The sequence below is a fragment of the Xyrauchen texanus genome, chromosome 7 (assembly GCF_025860055.1).
Source record: "Xyrauchen texanus isolate HMW12.3.18 chromosome 7, RBS_HiC_50CHRs, whole genome shotgun sequence".
In the NCBI taxonomy this organism is placed as follows: Eukaryota; Metazoa; Chordata; class Actinopteri; order Cypriniformes; family Catostomidae; genus Xyrauchen; species Xyrauchen texanus.
This window is the reverse complement of record NC_068282.1, coordinates 41,762,989-41,780,689: the sequence shown is the minus strand read 5'-3', so window position 1 is coordinate 41,780,689 and position 17,701 is coordinate 41,762,989. Positions and strand designations below refer to the sequence as shown.

Sequence of the window (17,701 nt, the reverse complement as noted above, 5' to 3'; positions counted from 1 at the left end):
TACATTTATTATGGAGACACTTGTTTTTTTTTTACCAAAATGACTTACAGGGCACAAATGCACTTGGACCAGCTCATGCCCAACGAGAAACCAGTTACCATGTTCCAAAACTTAAGATGGATTTTCCTGCAGGGATTGTACAAAACAATAGCATTTAGGCAGTTGCTATGATGTTTTGAGTGGCTGCTAGGGCATTGCTAAGCAACTTGCTAAGTTGCAGTTGCTAGGGAGTTGCTGAAGTGTTCTACTTAGGATGTTCTCCATTGTTGCTAGGTTGATAGGATGTTGCTAGGGTGCTCTGAATTGCTGTCAGGGCATTGCTTTGTGGTTGCTACATTGTTCTGTGTCATTGCTTGTGAGTTGTTAGAGTGTTCTAGGTTATTGCTACTGTAGGTGGTTGGGGTGTTCTGTATTATTCTTAGGTTTTAGGGCATTGCTAGGGTGCTGTGAATGGTTGGTAGTGCATTGCTTGTTGGTTGCTAAGGTATTATTGGTTGTTACTTGTGAGTTGCCAGGGTTTTTGGGATGTTGCTTGTGAGTTGCTAGTGTGTTCTAGATTATTGCTATTGAAGGTGGCTGTCAGGGTGTTCTGCATTGTTCCTAAGGTTTTAAGGCATTGCAAGGGTGCTCTGAATGGTTGTCAGTCCATTGCTAGATGGTTGCTAGGGTGTTCTGGATTGTTGCTTATGAGTTGCTTGGGTGTTTGGGATTATGCTAGGTAGTTGTTGCTAAGTTATTAAGATGTTGCTTGGGTGCTAAAAATGGTTGTCATGGGCAGAACATTGCTAGGTGGTTACTAGGGTATTCTGGGTTGTTGTTAGTGAGTTGTTTAGGTGTTCTGGTTTGTTGCTAGTTTGTTGTTGGGGTGTTCTGGGTTGTTCCTAGGTTTAAGGTGTTGCTAGGGTGCTTTGAATGGTTGTTAGGGCATTGATAGATTGATAGTTTCTAATCTTTTCTTTTCCCTAAGTAGTTTTTTTTATTGTCAGCCACGCAAAAATCATGAGCTATTCACAATTATAAAAATAATAACACACCTCTTCTCAACAAGCCACATGGGTTAAGGGTATCATTCATTTCGTAACTATGCGCAACGAGATATAGTATGTGTAAAAGTGGGTTTGTTAAAATCTCTAACCCTATATGAACAATAGCAAGCACTACTAATTAGGACTAGCCAAGACTATAAAACAACCTTAAATGATGAATACATATTTTTTGCCTCAATTAGAAACCACATCAGTCAAATCTCTTGAGATGTATGTAGCAAATTCCTGTCTCAACCCAAAACAGTTTACGGGGGGTTCTTTATTTGAATTACTAACATCCACCAACTAACTGACTGTTCTACAATATGAAGGTCAAGAACTATTCAACATGGTCAAAGCGATAAATGTAAAGGTGCAGACTACAAAACAGGTTTTATAGGGTTACTGATATGACGGTCTTCATCTGATCTGAGTGAACATGGTTGTAAATAAATTTTTTGAAAATACTATTAATTTCTTGTGTAAAACTTTTGAATGTTGCTCCTTTAGATATTAAAAATATTCTATGGGTATTTTTATCTACATTAGAGCCCAAGATTCTCTCCTCGCACCAGTAGCTGGTTTGTGGTGAGCGTACTGCGCACTATTGCTGCCTTCGCAACATCCAGGTGCATTTTGCACACTGGTGGTTTAGGAGTGTCCCCCTATACTATGTAAAGTGCTTTCTGTGTCTAGAGATGCATTATATAAATGTAACGTTCATTCATTCATGCATTCAGAATCTCACAATAATCAATACAATACTATGTTTTTCTCTCTAGTGTTAAACCTAATTATGATAAGTGATATTCTGATTCCAAGGCAAAAAGGATGTGTTGTAAAGTCTAATACTACTAGATATGGTTTGCTGGAATGTTCTCTTAAATGCTGTCTTTACGTTTCTGTTGTATTGCACAGAACTACCTGGACAATCCCATTAGCTGCAAAGCTGCTGATCTGGTGTGTGTGTACTTCAGCGTGTATAAGAGAAAGAGAGTGTGTGTTGGTGCTTTAGAGAATTACTTTCTGTTGTTCCAATATACCCCCTGGCCACAAATCCCCAGGAGAAGGCACATCACAGTAGAAATGCTCCCACACACTTACAGCAATTTCTACAGAAATGTTTCATACTTTAAAGGAAGAAATTTCACTAGCTGGTTGAGAAAGGAAGAGATTCATTGGCTGTTAATGGTGCTTTAGAGCCTCTTTAAACAATGCTTCTGCTCTCTGTGTGTGTAAAAGCATATGAGCTACTTTTTAAAAGCAGAATCACATCAACAGACAGTGAGACTTACTTTTCCTAAGTGAAATCTCAGGTTTCTCCAGCAAGAAAATCAATACATCACACAGACTCACTCACTCAAACACATACTGCATCCATAAAATGCTTTTATTGAGTAATTAAACACCCATTACTGTCGCCGACAGCAAACATTCAAACAGATAAAGCCAAAAAAAAAAAAAAAAAACAGCAAATATCATACACTCATCTGACCAGTGATTTCAATTTTTCTTTATACTTCATTATTAGTAATAGATCGCCCATAAAAATTTAAGTTCTGTCATCATTTAGTCACCTTCATGTTTAAATCTTGGTACAAGAGCAGCTAATTTAACACCAAACAAGTAAGAAATGGAGGAGGAGAAACTGAACATAAATGTCTTTGGATGTGACCAATTATGGCATGCAGGGTTTCAATGTGCTCAGATGTGAATACAATTTGAGAGCTACGGTCAGCAGTAAAATCTGACAACAATGGTAGCATAAAGTGCTCCATCTCAAGCTAATTAGTCTGAGGTTCCTCACACAAAGCTATAATATGGCTTTAAACTGAGTTCTCACACTTTTTGGCCAATAGATTTCCATGATTTTTCCAGTTGTTTTTTATTAGAGGATGAGGATTTTTTTAATCATTTTATAGATTTTACACTTAGAAAGAACATTGTTCAGCTGATTAATTATTTTAGAGTTAAGTTTAATTGGATGTTTAACTTTGTGCACTTTTACAACTGTGGACTTCTAGAAAAATGATTTTCTCTCTATTTTATTACATTTGTAAACTAACATTGTACATTACAGGTGATTTGCCATTTTTCCTGCAAGTTATACAATCTCCCACCACAGTGTCATTTCCAACACATCTCAAATTCATCTCAAATGTATTGTGTTTATTAGCTTCAGTGTTGGAAATGATGGTGATACAAATAAAAAGTACTTTAAAAGTATTTTAAAGGTTACTCACCTCAATCCGGGTGGCGGAGGACAATTTTCAGTTGCCTCCGCTTCTGAGACCGTCAATCCACGCATCTTATCATGTGGCTCATTGTGCGTGACGCCGCTGAGACTCCGCATATGAAGGCTCATGCTAAACTCCACGCACAACTTACCACATGCCCAATTGAGAGCAAGAACATCTAAACGTGACCACAAGGAGGTTACCCCATGTGACTCTAACCTACCTAGCAACTGGGACAATTTGGTTGCTTAGGAGACCTGGCTGGAGTCACTCAGCACACCCTGGATTCAAACTCATGACTCCAAGGGTAGTAGTCAAGAAATTCAATTTTTAACACTTTTGGAGAAAAAAATTTAATTTTTAATTAAAATGAAAATACACCTAGGACTAGCTAAAGCTAATTTCATAGCTTACATTTTATGTATCATAAATACACACTATTTAGTCATATTTTCAGATTTTTGTCATTATATGGCAAAATTACAGTTTGATTGGAAATGATGCCCAATAAAAATATTCGGCTCACAAGTGATTTTTATCTTGATTTTTCTTCAAACATCACTTGTCACTCATCTCAAACATAATTTATCTTCTTATTGTTATTAATAATACTACTTCTTATTACTTTGTTTTTTTGTCAGTTTTTGAGTTTGGCAATGTTAATTAAGAAAGAAAATCATACAGGTTTTAACTGTGAGAGGGTGAGTAAATAATGACAGAATTAACATTTTTGTATGATCTATTCCTGAATACTATTCTTCTATTTGTGCTCTCCTCTCTTCTCTAGACATCAGCCAAATACTGCATCACCAACAACACAGTGCTGCATAGACCAAGATTTTATTATCCATCTAAAAATAAAACAGAAAATGCATTTGACACAAAACCACACTCTATTTTACTGGACACAAAAGCCATGATTTTTAGAGTGTATGTATGTGTGTGTTAGCTGGTGTGAACAGTTCTCCTGTTGTGCCAGTAGTGCCACCATTGTGAGAGGGGCAGGGTGGAAGCCCTCTAATTCTTCTTTAATGTGAATGAGCCATTCACTCTCAACGTCCTCTCTTCAAAATGCCTGACTTTCAGCCCTGGCCTGCTGAGTGCTGCAATAGAGAGAAGGAGAGAGAGAGAGAAATAGAGGGGGAGAAAGAAAGGGAGGCGGAGAGATAGAGAGAAGCCTCTACAACTAAAGGTTTATGAAAGTCACATCCCAGACAGAATCAAAACTTTTGTTTTGTAAAGTGTAAAGTGTAAAGTGACACGGGACATGTTTTCAAAATCAACTAGTCACCGGGGTTGCCTGAAAGACAAGTAGACTAATTGGTTATAAGTAAGTCTTATATAATTAGGGTTTTGTTTTCACTTGACTCAGACCAGATGCATGTTTCTCAGGGGCAATATATATTAGACACATCCTTCCATTCAGTGTACAACAGAATGGAACAGAACAGGACACAGGACTTGGGACATGTTTTTAAAAGTGGACCTATTTTTAATGACACTCTCGGAAAAAAATTCTCAGGGTATGAAATGCGGCAAAAAACAGAAAAGGGGAGGCTGCAGTGGCCGTATTTTAAGGGCGATGAATGGGGTTTTAGCATAAGAAATGTCTACCAGCTAAAGAACAGCATGCTGTCACCACACTAATTAAAACACTGCCAATAAAAATAAGAAAACTTAAAAAAAATAAGAACATTTAAAAATAAAAATGCGGATGGTGATTCTCATGAAACCTGTCATAGAAATGTCCTTGTCCTATTTTTCTCCAAAATCAGAAGAAACAAATAAGAAATTATATTTTCCCAAAAGAAAACAAAGCCTATGTTTAGGTCCATTAAAACTGTAATATTGTGACACAATTTTTATGACAGTTACGGACATTTAAGTACCCAATTCTCATTACCACAATACATAATTATGATATTCTCATAAAATGATATATTATTCAAATTGTAAAGTATTTATTCATTATAGTAGTACTCCCTTGGTACTGCATTTCATTTTAATAATCATTGTTTACATGTACCATCTTTTCTGTTGTAATACGCTCCTGCAAAATTCTACAGCAAACTAGAAATTCATCAGAAATTAACATAATTAATTATTGATTCAAAGTAATGGACAGCATCATCCAATCATTGCCAACCATTTTAAAATGAAATAAAATTATACATTATACATTTTGAATCTATGTACTGATTATCATTGTCCCATGTCTGCCAAACATGTTGAGTAGTCTTAACATCATCGGCAACCTGAAACTGAACTTTTGGTCAGATTAAAGGTGTGAATGCACTTGGCTGCATAGAAAAGCTAAAGGATGTTCCCTTGCACCCTATTTAGTGAATGACTTAACCTCCAGTGTGCTGTCTCTCTGCACTGGTCTCAGAGCAGTTCGCAATGCACTTTATTTTCATCCTAACTCCATATCAATCCTCTAAAAGCTAATTTTTTAAGCTTTGGATAAACCTATTGATTCTCAATATGATAGTGCATAGTAAATATAGGATTTCTAAGGAAAACATTTGCTTTATTACACATTAGTGTACATTGTGTTTAGCAGTGTGGCGTTTCGTGATAAATTGCTCAGATTGTAAAAATGGCATATCGGGTGAAAATATAATTTCTAATCTTTCAACTCAAACAGGTTTTAATGTAAAAACATTAATTAGGTTACTTACCGAATGTAGTTTTGTTGGTGTTTCATCCAAATACAAACTTCACTGTGATTGCCGTCATGTTGTTTTGTCACATGACTCCTTATGTCGAATGTTTAACCCTTTACTGATAGCTCAAAGTCTTCTGAACTGAGATCAGTCGGTTTAAATGAGTTTAAATTATGCATTGTGTATAGCGAAGCCAAAATACAACATCCACGCATGTGTACGCAGGGTCGCATGAGGATACAGTAAAAGTATAACAGTTATATTTGGATCATCACTGAAAACAATGAACAGTAAAATGTCCAGAAGCGCTATGGTAATGATGGTCCTAAATGTAGGCTTAATTTCTTTATGCAAAATATAATGATAAACAAACAAATTCTGTATAGATTTGTGGTTAAACAATCAGGAAATTTTTGAGGGTTTTTTTGAGAATCACTCTACATTTTACAATAAGGTTCTATATGTTAACATTAGTTAATGCATTAGGAATCATGAACTACCATAACAATTAACTATATATATATATATTTACAAAATGTGATAACCTTGGTTAAGAATATATTCATTGTTAGTTCATGTTTGTTTATATTGCATAAATTATTTTTTAATTTTACTTAACATATACAGTAACATTAGCCAACATTATTAAATACTGTAAAAGTATTGTTCATCATCAGTTCTTGCTAACTGTTGTCTTAATTAATGTTAACGTACAAACTTATTGTAAAATGTTGTCAAATAAATACGAAAAAAAAAAATCTCTTCATTTTAGTTGTTGTGTGGGTCACAACCATAGTGATCCATCCCTAAACGTGACTGTAATTTGCAAGTAACTGTAAAATTACACAGAACGGTTTGAATCTTTTTTAATCTCTCCTTTGCAATACCAATTGAATCTAAGTCCCAATGAAATTGAATCAAACATTTGAGTGAGCAACATCACAATCATTCTTAAAGTAAAAAAGTCTGATAGATTCAGTCTTAGACAAGGCAAACTCTATCACTTCCTTCCTCTTTCTCTCCTCTGCTTCCCTCTCTCTCCCTACCTCGCCTTAGATTATTTAAAACCTTCATAAAAGACATAGCAAGGGCTTAAATCACTTTCATATCTCACTAAACAAGAGACAAATGCCTCGCATGTCAATGACCAATTCAATTCCACATGCCATTTTCCTCTGCTAATTAACACAGTACCGTGTTCATTTAGAGACACAATGCAGAGCACTGGGCCGGGGCAAGCTGGGCGGCCGCACACCGTCTGCTGCTGACATCGGCCTTTAATAGGGCTTTAGCATATTAAACAGCTCAATCATCCCTTATGCGCACACACTCAGACTGGAGAGCTGTTCTGCTTAATAGGGATAAAGAGAATGTGTGTGCATCAGACAAGAGAGAGAAAGAGAGTGGAGAAAGTTTGAGGGAGAAACTAAAAGAAAGTCTACATTTGTGTCAATGACATATCTCCACATTATATGTAAGAAATCGTAAGATGGCAGTATGCCATTCCAAACTCGGCTAGAGACATACAAACTCTTTCCTACTGTTAACAAATCGAACTGTCTTTAGATATTTAACCACACTTTAGTCAAACTCTCCATTGTGTAACAAAATATCACAAAAAGATAAGTATATTTAGGTCTCAAAACATTTAGGTTAAAAATGATAAAACAATACATATACAAGAAGTATTTTGACACAATCTGATTGTCAAATGTTTGGTGAACGTGTCCTTTCATGTGGTGCGCCAGTACTGTGACAACCAAGAAAAGATGCATTTACAAAGACTGTTTAGTGCTGCATAGAGAGGTAAAGGTGTTCAGAACAACATGAGGGAGAGTAAATATTGACAAAATGAACTAACAAGGAGCATGAAACAATAAAGCAGAATTTCACGCAGAAGAACCAAAGCAGCCTCAGAGCCACCTTCGATGCTAGGGGGTTAGATGGATCGGAGCTGGAATATTTCAGTATATTTTATTTTATGCTGCATTGCATCTTTACACAGAATGTCCTCAGAGCAACCTTGAAGGAATAGTTAAAATATTTTAATAATTTGTTCTTGTGTTCAATTAACAAAATACATCTTTGAGTATGCCGCTCCACATCATTGGCTCTTGTGTGTCACGGTAATAGACATATAACTAATTAAACTTGTGGAGGAGAAGATTATTAGTGCATAATGTCTTAATTTTCGGTCTGCTCCTCACGCAAAGGTAGTGACTATAATAGCGCAATGCATATTGCCCAGGGCAAATTGCACTGAGTTCTGTAAATGTAACTCAATCTTTAATGAGCCTAATTTACATAGAAAGGAGGCATGTTTGTGCGTAAAGAAATGACAATAACTTTGTTTAAATATTGAAGACGCAGCGCAATTTCAGCGCTGATATCGCCTGCTAAACATGACTGCAGGTAGTTAGTGAATAAGACAGAGAGGTATTATCGCTGAAATACCATGTGGTACCAAGTGGTTCAGCTGTTTAGCGAATCTGCCCCTGTATATTTTTGATAGTAGTTTCACACCTGCAGATAAGCATTTGTTCATATGGCCAGTGTGTTTACAAAATGCTGCAATTTAATTATATAAATACACAGTCTGCAGGCACTGCGTGCTTCACAAGGTATTAGCGCTCTGCTCTGTTATTTACTAGGGGTAAGGAATAAAATCGATTCTGTTACAAATCATGATTCTTGAGACAAACGATTTAAAAATCGTCTCACTGATTAAAAATTTATTTTTTATTTAATACAAAAAATACACGTTTTGCTTAATATGCAAATCTAATGATAGATAGGTATACTGTAGGAAGGTTTTCTCACCTAAAAGTTTCTTCTCTCTAATTCGTAACATTTAGTCCTCTAATGCACCGCTGCTACAGTTATCAAAGTGCCGCTTGTTCACTGTCAGATGTCAAATCCTCTGCTGTGTTTAATGTTTTGGTTTTGATGCATAATCCACAGGTTTTTTTGTGAGGTGGTGTGAAGTATTTTTTCAGGAGTCATTCAGCAGATTCTATCTGACACTGCCTTAATAAATAGTTTATCAGTATAAAAGGCTCTTCAAACTGTTAGTTGCCCTGAACTACATGTTGCGCCCCCACAAAATGTATACTCTAACAGCTATGCACTTCAAATGCTGAGTGAGGATCGCTCCGTGACTCTTACATTTAAGTGTCATTCTGTGCATGTATATTTTTCTTACCATATTTGCATGTTTTTTTTTAAACAAAGTGGATGTAATCAATATATTGACTTTTTTTATTTCTCTAAAATCAAGAAATGCTCCCAAAAATTTTAATTCTCTCATTATTCACTTACCCTGATTCCATCCCAGATGTGTATGACTGTCTTTCTTCAGCATAAAACAAATTAAGATTTTTTAAAAAAAGAAGCTCTGTCAGGTCCTTTTAATAAAAGTACACGGGTGCCAACACTTTGACAGTCCAAAAGTCATATTTAGGCAGCAATAAAGTAATCCACACAACTCCAGTCGATCAGTAAATGTCTTCTGAAGCAAATCAATACGTTTGTGTTAAAAATACATCTGTAATTAAAAGGTTATTAACTTTTAAAAAGTGCTTCCTGCCAGCAGCTGATGCAAAGCTGTCGTAAGCGCATCAGTGAGTTCACCCGAGAATTCGGAAGCAGAGCTTATTTACAACTGAAGAACGAACGTCACGCGAGAGTTGCGGTCATTCTAAACTGCATCAGAGTCCTGGACAGAAGCGCTGATTTAAAGTTAAAAACGTTTTATTATCGACTTGTTTCTTACATAAACCTATTGATTCACTTCAGAAGACATTTATTGATCGACTGGAGTCGCATGTATTACTTTTATGCTGCTAAAATATTACTTTAGGACAGTGAAAGTGCTGGCACCTGTGTATTTCTATTAAAAGGACCTGACAGAGCTCTATCTTCTTCTAAAAATTGTAATTTGTGTTCTACTGAAGAAAGACAGTCATACACATCTGGGATAGCATCAGGGTAAATGAATAATGAGAGAATTTTCATTTTTGGGAGAACTATTCCTATAATATTTTTTGCCATTTTGCTCAAGTCAAGAAAATGTATTTACCCCTGGCGTCGTGAAGGGAGGATGCTAGGGAGGGTAGTGACACATGGGGTAACCTCCTTGTGGTCGCTATAATGTGGTTCGCTCTCGGTGGGGCACGTGGTGAGTTGTGTGTTGATGCCACAGAGAATAACGTGAAGCCTCCACACACGCTGGCTCCACAGTAATGTGCTCAACAAACCACTTTATAAGATGCATGGACTGACGGTCTCAGACGCAGAGGCAACTGAGATTCATCCTCCGCCACCCGGAATGAGGCGAGTCACTACGCCACCATGAGGACTTAGCGTGCATTGGGAATTGGGCATTCCAAATTGGGGAGAGAATTTTTTTATAATAATATATAATAATATATATATATATATATATTATTCTTTTAAGAATGTTTATATATTTTTTACTGGAAAACACATAAATAAATATATATAAATATATTTTTTGTAGTGTACTTATACAGTACATGGGTTCCCTTCCGAGTCGTCTAATAGCTCAGAAAAGGCATTGACTAATCGATTATGAAAATTGATAATTTTGCATATACCTATTACCTGCAATTTCTGAATTACACAGTTTAAGATTGGTCATGTCACACAAAATAAACATTTCTTTCTAAAAAGGGAGCTAACACAGATAAATTTAACATCAAATCGCAATACTTACATTATCGCAATATATATTGAGTTGGCAACAAAATATTTTTGTAATATTGATAGGGAGGTCTGTGGCAATTCCCAGCCCTATTATTTACTACAGCACACACATCGAGCGCGATGCACATAATGTGGTATTTTCAGTGCATGAAAGGCTTCACATATTCACATTGAAGTGCGCATCACATGCAGTATATTTACATCACAGCCTTTTGTGTTTTAAAAATCACACTAGGACATATAATGATTTTTATTTGATTAGTTTTGATTTGGTACCGAAGAACCTCTACTTTTGACATCCCAAATATGCTTGTTTCTTTTGTCCTTTTTAGAGCTTGCCATTTAAAACCACTATGCATTTTTGTTGTTTGGAAAAGAACTGCTCAGACATTCTGCCTAATATCTCCTTTTGAGGAAAAAAAAATGCTAGGTTGGAACAGCATGGGTAAACGATGACACATTTGTTATTTTTGACTGTCAAAAAAATGAAGGAAAGAAAGAATGCAAGAGAAAGAAGAGAGAGAGAGGTTAACAATGAGATATGCACACGTTTAAAATATTTGTTACTGTGTTATCTGATGCTCTTTTGCCATTACACAGATCTCAGAAAAGCCTCTACTTTAGATTGATTAATGCCTCTTACACACACACACACACACACACACACACACACACACACACACACACACACACACACACACACACACAGAGGACTAGAAAAAAACAGAGGATATCATGCAGCGTTGGCTCGTGTTAAATTATAACAAGAAATATGCTCACAAAGTACAGTAGTTTCCATCCAATTCTAATTCACAAATACCCATCAACTTCTGATTTACTCTTATGTAGTGGCTCAGTGACTCCACGTTCACACAGATAAACACCACAGACAAGGCGAAAGCAATCTGCTCTACCTGAATTAGAGCGAGGCAGACAGACAAAGACACATAAATATAGACAGAGAGAGAGGGGAGATCAGGAGAGGACTGATATATTGAAAAATGAAGTGTTGTCATTTCGCAATACATCTGAGTCCAAATTAGGCACCTCTAACCAGCCGCCACGCCGCGAGTGCACGGCTGATTTCCCGCCAGAATCCCATCACATCAGCGGGCATTTATTACGCGCTCGTGCTGTAGACGCACTGACCGCGCGCGCGCGCGACTGGAGATACAGCGCAACATGATTGCGGTCTGTAACCTCCAATCTCAACTCTCTTTCCCCTGACGCGAGCCAGGGAAATGCTATCATAGCGCTGAAAATCAATCTGCGTCCTGCACGACCAATATGAATGAAATATTTGAATGAGAAACAGATTGGAAAAGCGCTTAAATGGGAAAATATATAAATAAAAAGTGAGTTGAACGGAGAAGACACAGGATCACATATGTATTACCACTGAAACAAATATCGAGATGCAATCCAGGGCAAATGTTTTAAATAGCCTAATAATGCATAAGCATGACTGATATTTAGAAATAAAATGCAAAATAAAAATAATAGCATAAAGAAAACTTGACATCTGCTACTCTAGCATAGGCCCTACATATTACTTTTAAACTGAGAAATATCACCTACCATATACACCGCTGATCATATTGCTTGACATCAGCAAGGTGATGGACAAACAGAACAGACGGCAGGGAGAGTAATATTCACTTCAAAGATGTCCACAGCTTGTATTGTAGAGAAAGTCTTTTTCAGTGCATGCAAGAAGTTGCCCCGTATTTAACCTACATGCAAACGAAGTCTTCTGTTCACAAGAACCACAAACTGTGGAGAAAGAGAGGGAGAGATAGAAATAATGCTACTATCGCAAAATACCGTTTGCATTGTTTGTATAGGCTGTTTGCATATTCAAAGTAGCCTATAAGAAACTGATAATTAATTGTAATTGTTTATTTGTTTTATTTCCTCTTGTGTTCTTTGCTTTGTAAAATTGTAAGATGTAACCGTTTATTAGTCTTTTTCTTGTTGATTATAATGAGTAATAGATGTAATAAATATTGAATATTGTTTACATGTGATTTAAATATTATATACATTTATTAATTTATTTGTTACTACTGTACGCATATATAGGCTAATGCGTTGGCAATGCTACTATTATAGTCATTCCAAAAAAGCTTTATTTTAGCGATAGAGATGGATAAAGTAACTCAAAAATCATATTGGATTGTGTTGATAGGTGAGAATGAATGCCTCTTTATCACTCTCGTCTGGACACGCAACACAAACGGATCAATGCTGGTCTATCACAAAACTCTCCTCAAATATCAAAAGTTCTTGTCTTGTGCTCAAACTACTATAAATGTATGGTGTTCAGAACACAAAAGAGGATCAACTGCGTCCGCTTTCTGCTCCTCGGGCCTGTGTCCGAGTGTCCGAGCTCGCTGTCCGTGCGGTGACATGGCCCCTATCTCCGCTACAAACGGACAACTGGTGGACACAAAGTGAAAGATTTACCTGTTCAGCGCCGGGGTACGGTGACAACGTCCAGCTGTGTCACTGGGAGCACAGGGTTGCGGGTTACTCCGAGTCGGTGACGTTCTGGAATGCTTCCAAGTTGGGGCTGGAGAGACTGACCACCATATAAATACTGACCACATCTACTGCCATGTTGGAATTCCAGAAGCTCACGCCAGCAGCCGAAAAGAAAGCGGTGAAGCTTCGTCTCTTTCTGCGCATGCGTCCTGCGAGAACACTGACTGAGAATCCAGTCTCTCTCCCTCTCGCTCTCTGTTTCTCTCTCTCTCGTATACACAGTATATCATTTTTAAAACACTATCAAAGCTAGCGGATTTAAATACTCTTCTGAGATCCACATATCCGTCCTATCATTTATCTGTTGCTAGGGGCAGCTCTTGCTGTTTATAGTGCACTATAAAATGTGAAAGACAAACGTACTGCAAGACGGATGCGGTCATTGAAAACAATTCCACCAGTAGAAAAGATTTAGACTCAGATGTTTCACTAAAAATACTTCAAAATGTTGATTTCACAATATGAAGTTTCAGTAAAAACCTCAAAGTGCTGTAAATGTGATTGTTTTAGACAACTCCATTATTTAATAGACGGGTAACACTTTCAAGGGCGTAGGTTTGGTTTGAAAGTTGGTAGGGACATTGCAACGAGAATAATATTTAAAATGTTGGTATTAAGGAAATGTGAGAACCTTAGTCTGGTAAGATTTCTCATAAGATTTTCTCATACAACAAGTCTCATTTTACCATTTCTCTGGCCCACCACAATATATTAATTTATTATATTATTATTATGTTTTTTTTTTTTTTATCATTCTCTCTGAAGAATAAACAGGTTTAGACCTGACCACAACATTTTTATATTGTTAAAATATAATATAATATGATATTGTTAAAATAATGTTGAAAAAACTACACATGCAAAGTGACTTCTCAAGTTATGGGGAGAATGCAGCATTGACACAACTTTATATTTTTCCCCTCACTCCCACATAATTGTTTCTCATATTGCTATCCCAAATCAGTTATCTGTGCAGTTATACTAGCATCTTAAAATCCTGCACCTCTAATCCACTCCATTACCTAGACAGTCATTCAAATTCAAAGCTGTCTTCCTAAAGAGGGCTCTTACCACCGTAAAAGCAGAATCCATTGGGCCGCATGCAAAACTCTGGAATAAGGTTTATCACAGTAATCATGAACGACTATGATTGGTGTATCCTGAAGAGTGCTGAGAAAAGTAACAGGTGATGCATGACAATGCTGTTTATACGCCGCATGCTCGGACAATCATTTACAGATAAATAATACATCTTAGAAACTTTAATAGTCATTAAAATAAAAATAAAACATAGTATAAAGTTAAAGTATTTTTATAAGGTAAAATTGCCCAAATCAGGACACTTACGATTTTCAAAAAGTTGGTATGGACATGTCCCTATCTTCCCTACCCAACTATACACATCTGCGTTACATTAATGTTCCATTTGTTAAGAGTTCATAAAGGAGATCATTTATGAATAATAAGTTATTTACAAATGCATTATAAATACTTGATATGCAGTTATATCAATATGAATAAATTAACTAGATCAATATGAATAAAATGGGTGACGTTTACTTGCCAAATAGTCAGCATATTAACTAACAAGTAATACATTTATAATCAATTCCTTATATATATTAATCAAATCAATGTGCAAAAAAAAAAAAAGAGTAATGTAGTGAGATTAAAAGGAGGTATTATGTCATTTTGCTACAGTCCGCTTTGTGTTTATATTAATTAGGTTAATATTAAATGGTGCTACTCCGAGTGGTGTCCCATCTTACCAAGTCCTATTTATCTAAAATTGCCTGAAAAACACATCTCTTCTTGCTCATTCACAGCATACTATATAACCATTAAATAGCCTAATAACCATTAAATTCAATGTACCCTCACAGAGAAATTTTACAGATTTGTATGAGTTGGCAACAAGTTGGTCAAATCGTATGAAATCGTACAAGTTGTGTCATACGAATTCGAATAACTTTTGCAACAGCCAATCAGGTGACTCTTGTTACTCTCTTACAAAACATACTCTTTAGGCTTCAAATCATCCTTACAGACTCTACTCTATGGTTAGGTTTTCAAAAGGGGTTTAGGTTAGGGCATATATTTCATAAACATGTGCACATTGTCTGACACGCTGAACTTTTGCTTACTTCCGCATTGTACATACGGGTATTTGCACATGTAGAATTCGTATTAATTAATTCAAACAAACTTGTATGATTTCATACTCTTTTGCCAACCTGTACAAATTTGACATCTGTTCGTTTTACATTAAGACACATTTTCATAGGTAATTAATGTTAAATAATTGTTATTAAGCATTTATAAAATGTGAGATCATAAGAGTTGAAAAGCATAAAAGTTGCCTCAATGCATGTTGTTCTAATCCCATTTCTATGATTTATATTGCATTTGTAAATTAATTATTAGTCATTAATGAACCCATTTATATCCCTAACAAAGGGAGCATTAATGGTAAGTGTTACAGAAAAGAGTTTCTTTGTTATTTTTGATGCAATTGTCCAATAATTTGATACACACAGTGATATGGAGGATGTAAGCAAATATTCAAAATGAAGGGGTAACAAATGTAAAAGTTGAAGAATCAACCACTGAAAAATTCTCTGACAACTATTCTGAATATTGAATAATCACTATGGTGGTTCACAGACTTGTGCATGATCATTAATATGCTTTTTCTGTGCCGGTCACGGCACACATACAGATGCTCTTAATGACTTAAGAATCCCAAATTAATAATATACAGCATAATTATTATCTTTCTTTCTGTCCCTCCCTTTAGTTCTTTTCTTTCCTATAGACCAAGGGGACTGGACTGATGTTCATAATAGTGGGGGTGAACATTGTTGCACACAAGAAACTGCTCTGCTTGCATAAACGTGTGCATTTGTATGTGTATGTTTGGGTGTGTAATGTATCAGTCATTGTGCATTAAATAAATTAGAAGCAATGGACCTGGCTCTTCATTTTTACAATTGTACGTCAATTTTAAAAAGTTACTCAGAAGTCCTTAGAGGACAAAAATGTCCATGTCAAAAAACTTTCATAATAATATTATATATTAGTATTGCTTTCCACTTTCAATTAGTTAGTTTTTCATAACTACCAAATATTTATTCATTTTCAGGGTTTTAACCCTTTAAATTCCAGTGTGTTTATATAATGCCGCTGTTGTTTTTATGGGGTTATGTGTTTGTTTAATTAAAAAAATATATATTATTTTGCATTTAATAAAAGCTAAGGGCAATTCAAATTTTTATATATATATATATATATATATATATATATATATATATATATATATATATATATATATATATATAATGTTTTATTATTACAGTGTTGGGTATGTCAATGAATTATTTTTATATTTTCCACCAGATGGCGCAATTTCTCATGTTTAGCCTATGGAGCAAATGCATGCTTGTTGTTGTACATTCACGCGTGCACACACACACACACACACACACACACACACACACACACACACACACACACACACACACACACACACAAACACACAAACACACAACTTATTCAATTGGCCACAGTGCTCCATAATACAGCAAACAGAAAATAGGAAAAAATCATGCATTTGCTCCATAGGCTAAACATGAGGAAAACGGCGCTAACTGGTGGAAAATATGAAACATTTTTCATTTTGAAGCCATAGAATTCAATTTTATGCTTTAATGGCACTGCGATCAAATATTGCAGTTTTAATGGGGAAATTTTAGTTCTTAAGGCCCTGAGTGTAACTATTTTGTGTACACAGTGTATTGTAGATGTATTATAGGAACTGAGTTTTAAATATTATGTGAAATTCACCCCCAAAATTCAAATTTATGCTGCTGGCATTAACACAGCCAAAATGATATATATATATATATATATATAAAAGAGATACAAATTTGAAAAAGACAAAAATGTCCCGAAGGTCGCACAAGGGTTCAGCAATCCTAGACAAATTCACCATATATTCTGTGTGTGGAAAGAATGTCAAATCCCCATTCACTAAACTCAACGTCATCTCTAATTCACTGTAATTCCCATTTCTTATGTTTGCTAATTACGCAGCCACTCATGTCTCTGTCTCTGATTATTATTTCGCATAAAAGGCACAAGTTTAGCATAAATTACAAATATTTCTGCATATTAGCCAATGAAGCCGTGACATGCTAATGACCCTGCTGTCAAATGGCAGAGAAAATTAAACTGAGATAATCTGACAGAATGAGAAATGGAAAGACTAAACACTAAAAGCAAATGAAGATGTTAAGAAAAAGAAAGAGCACAGAATGGCTGCATGACATTTAGAATTATTTATGATTACTTTCCCTCAAATTACTCAGATCTGTTTTCTTTTAAAATACGCTGACACTTGATAGCATTATAAGCAAAAACACGAAAGAAAGAAAGAACACAGAAAATTGGCAATATTTGGCTGAGGGTTTCATGTAAAGAAGTTGAAGAGAAAAGAGAATTAAAT

At 35.7% G+C, this 17,701-nt stretch overlaps 1 long non-coding RNA gene across 1 annotated transcript; it reads right to left on the bottom strand.

Moving 5' to 3' along the window:
- Positions 1-3,743: 3,743 nt before the first annotated feature.
- On the bottom strand, positions 3,744-13,266 carry LOC127647068 (uncharacterized). Its single transcript, XR_007970993.1, has 3 exons — positions 13,120-13,266; positions 12,232-12,426; positions 3,744-4,365 (listed from the first exon to the last, which is right to left on the bottom strand). It is a non-coding gene; the product is annotated as an uncharacterized LOC127647068 (long non-coding RNA).
- Positions 13,267-17,701: the final 4,435 nt, after the last annotated feature.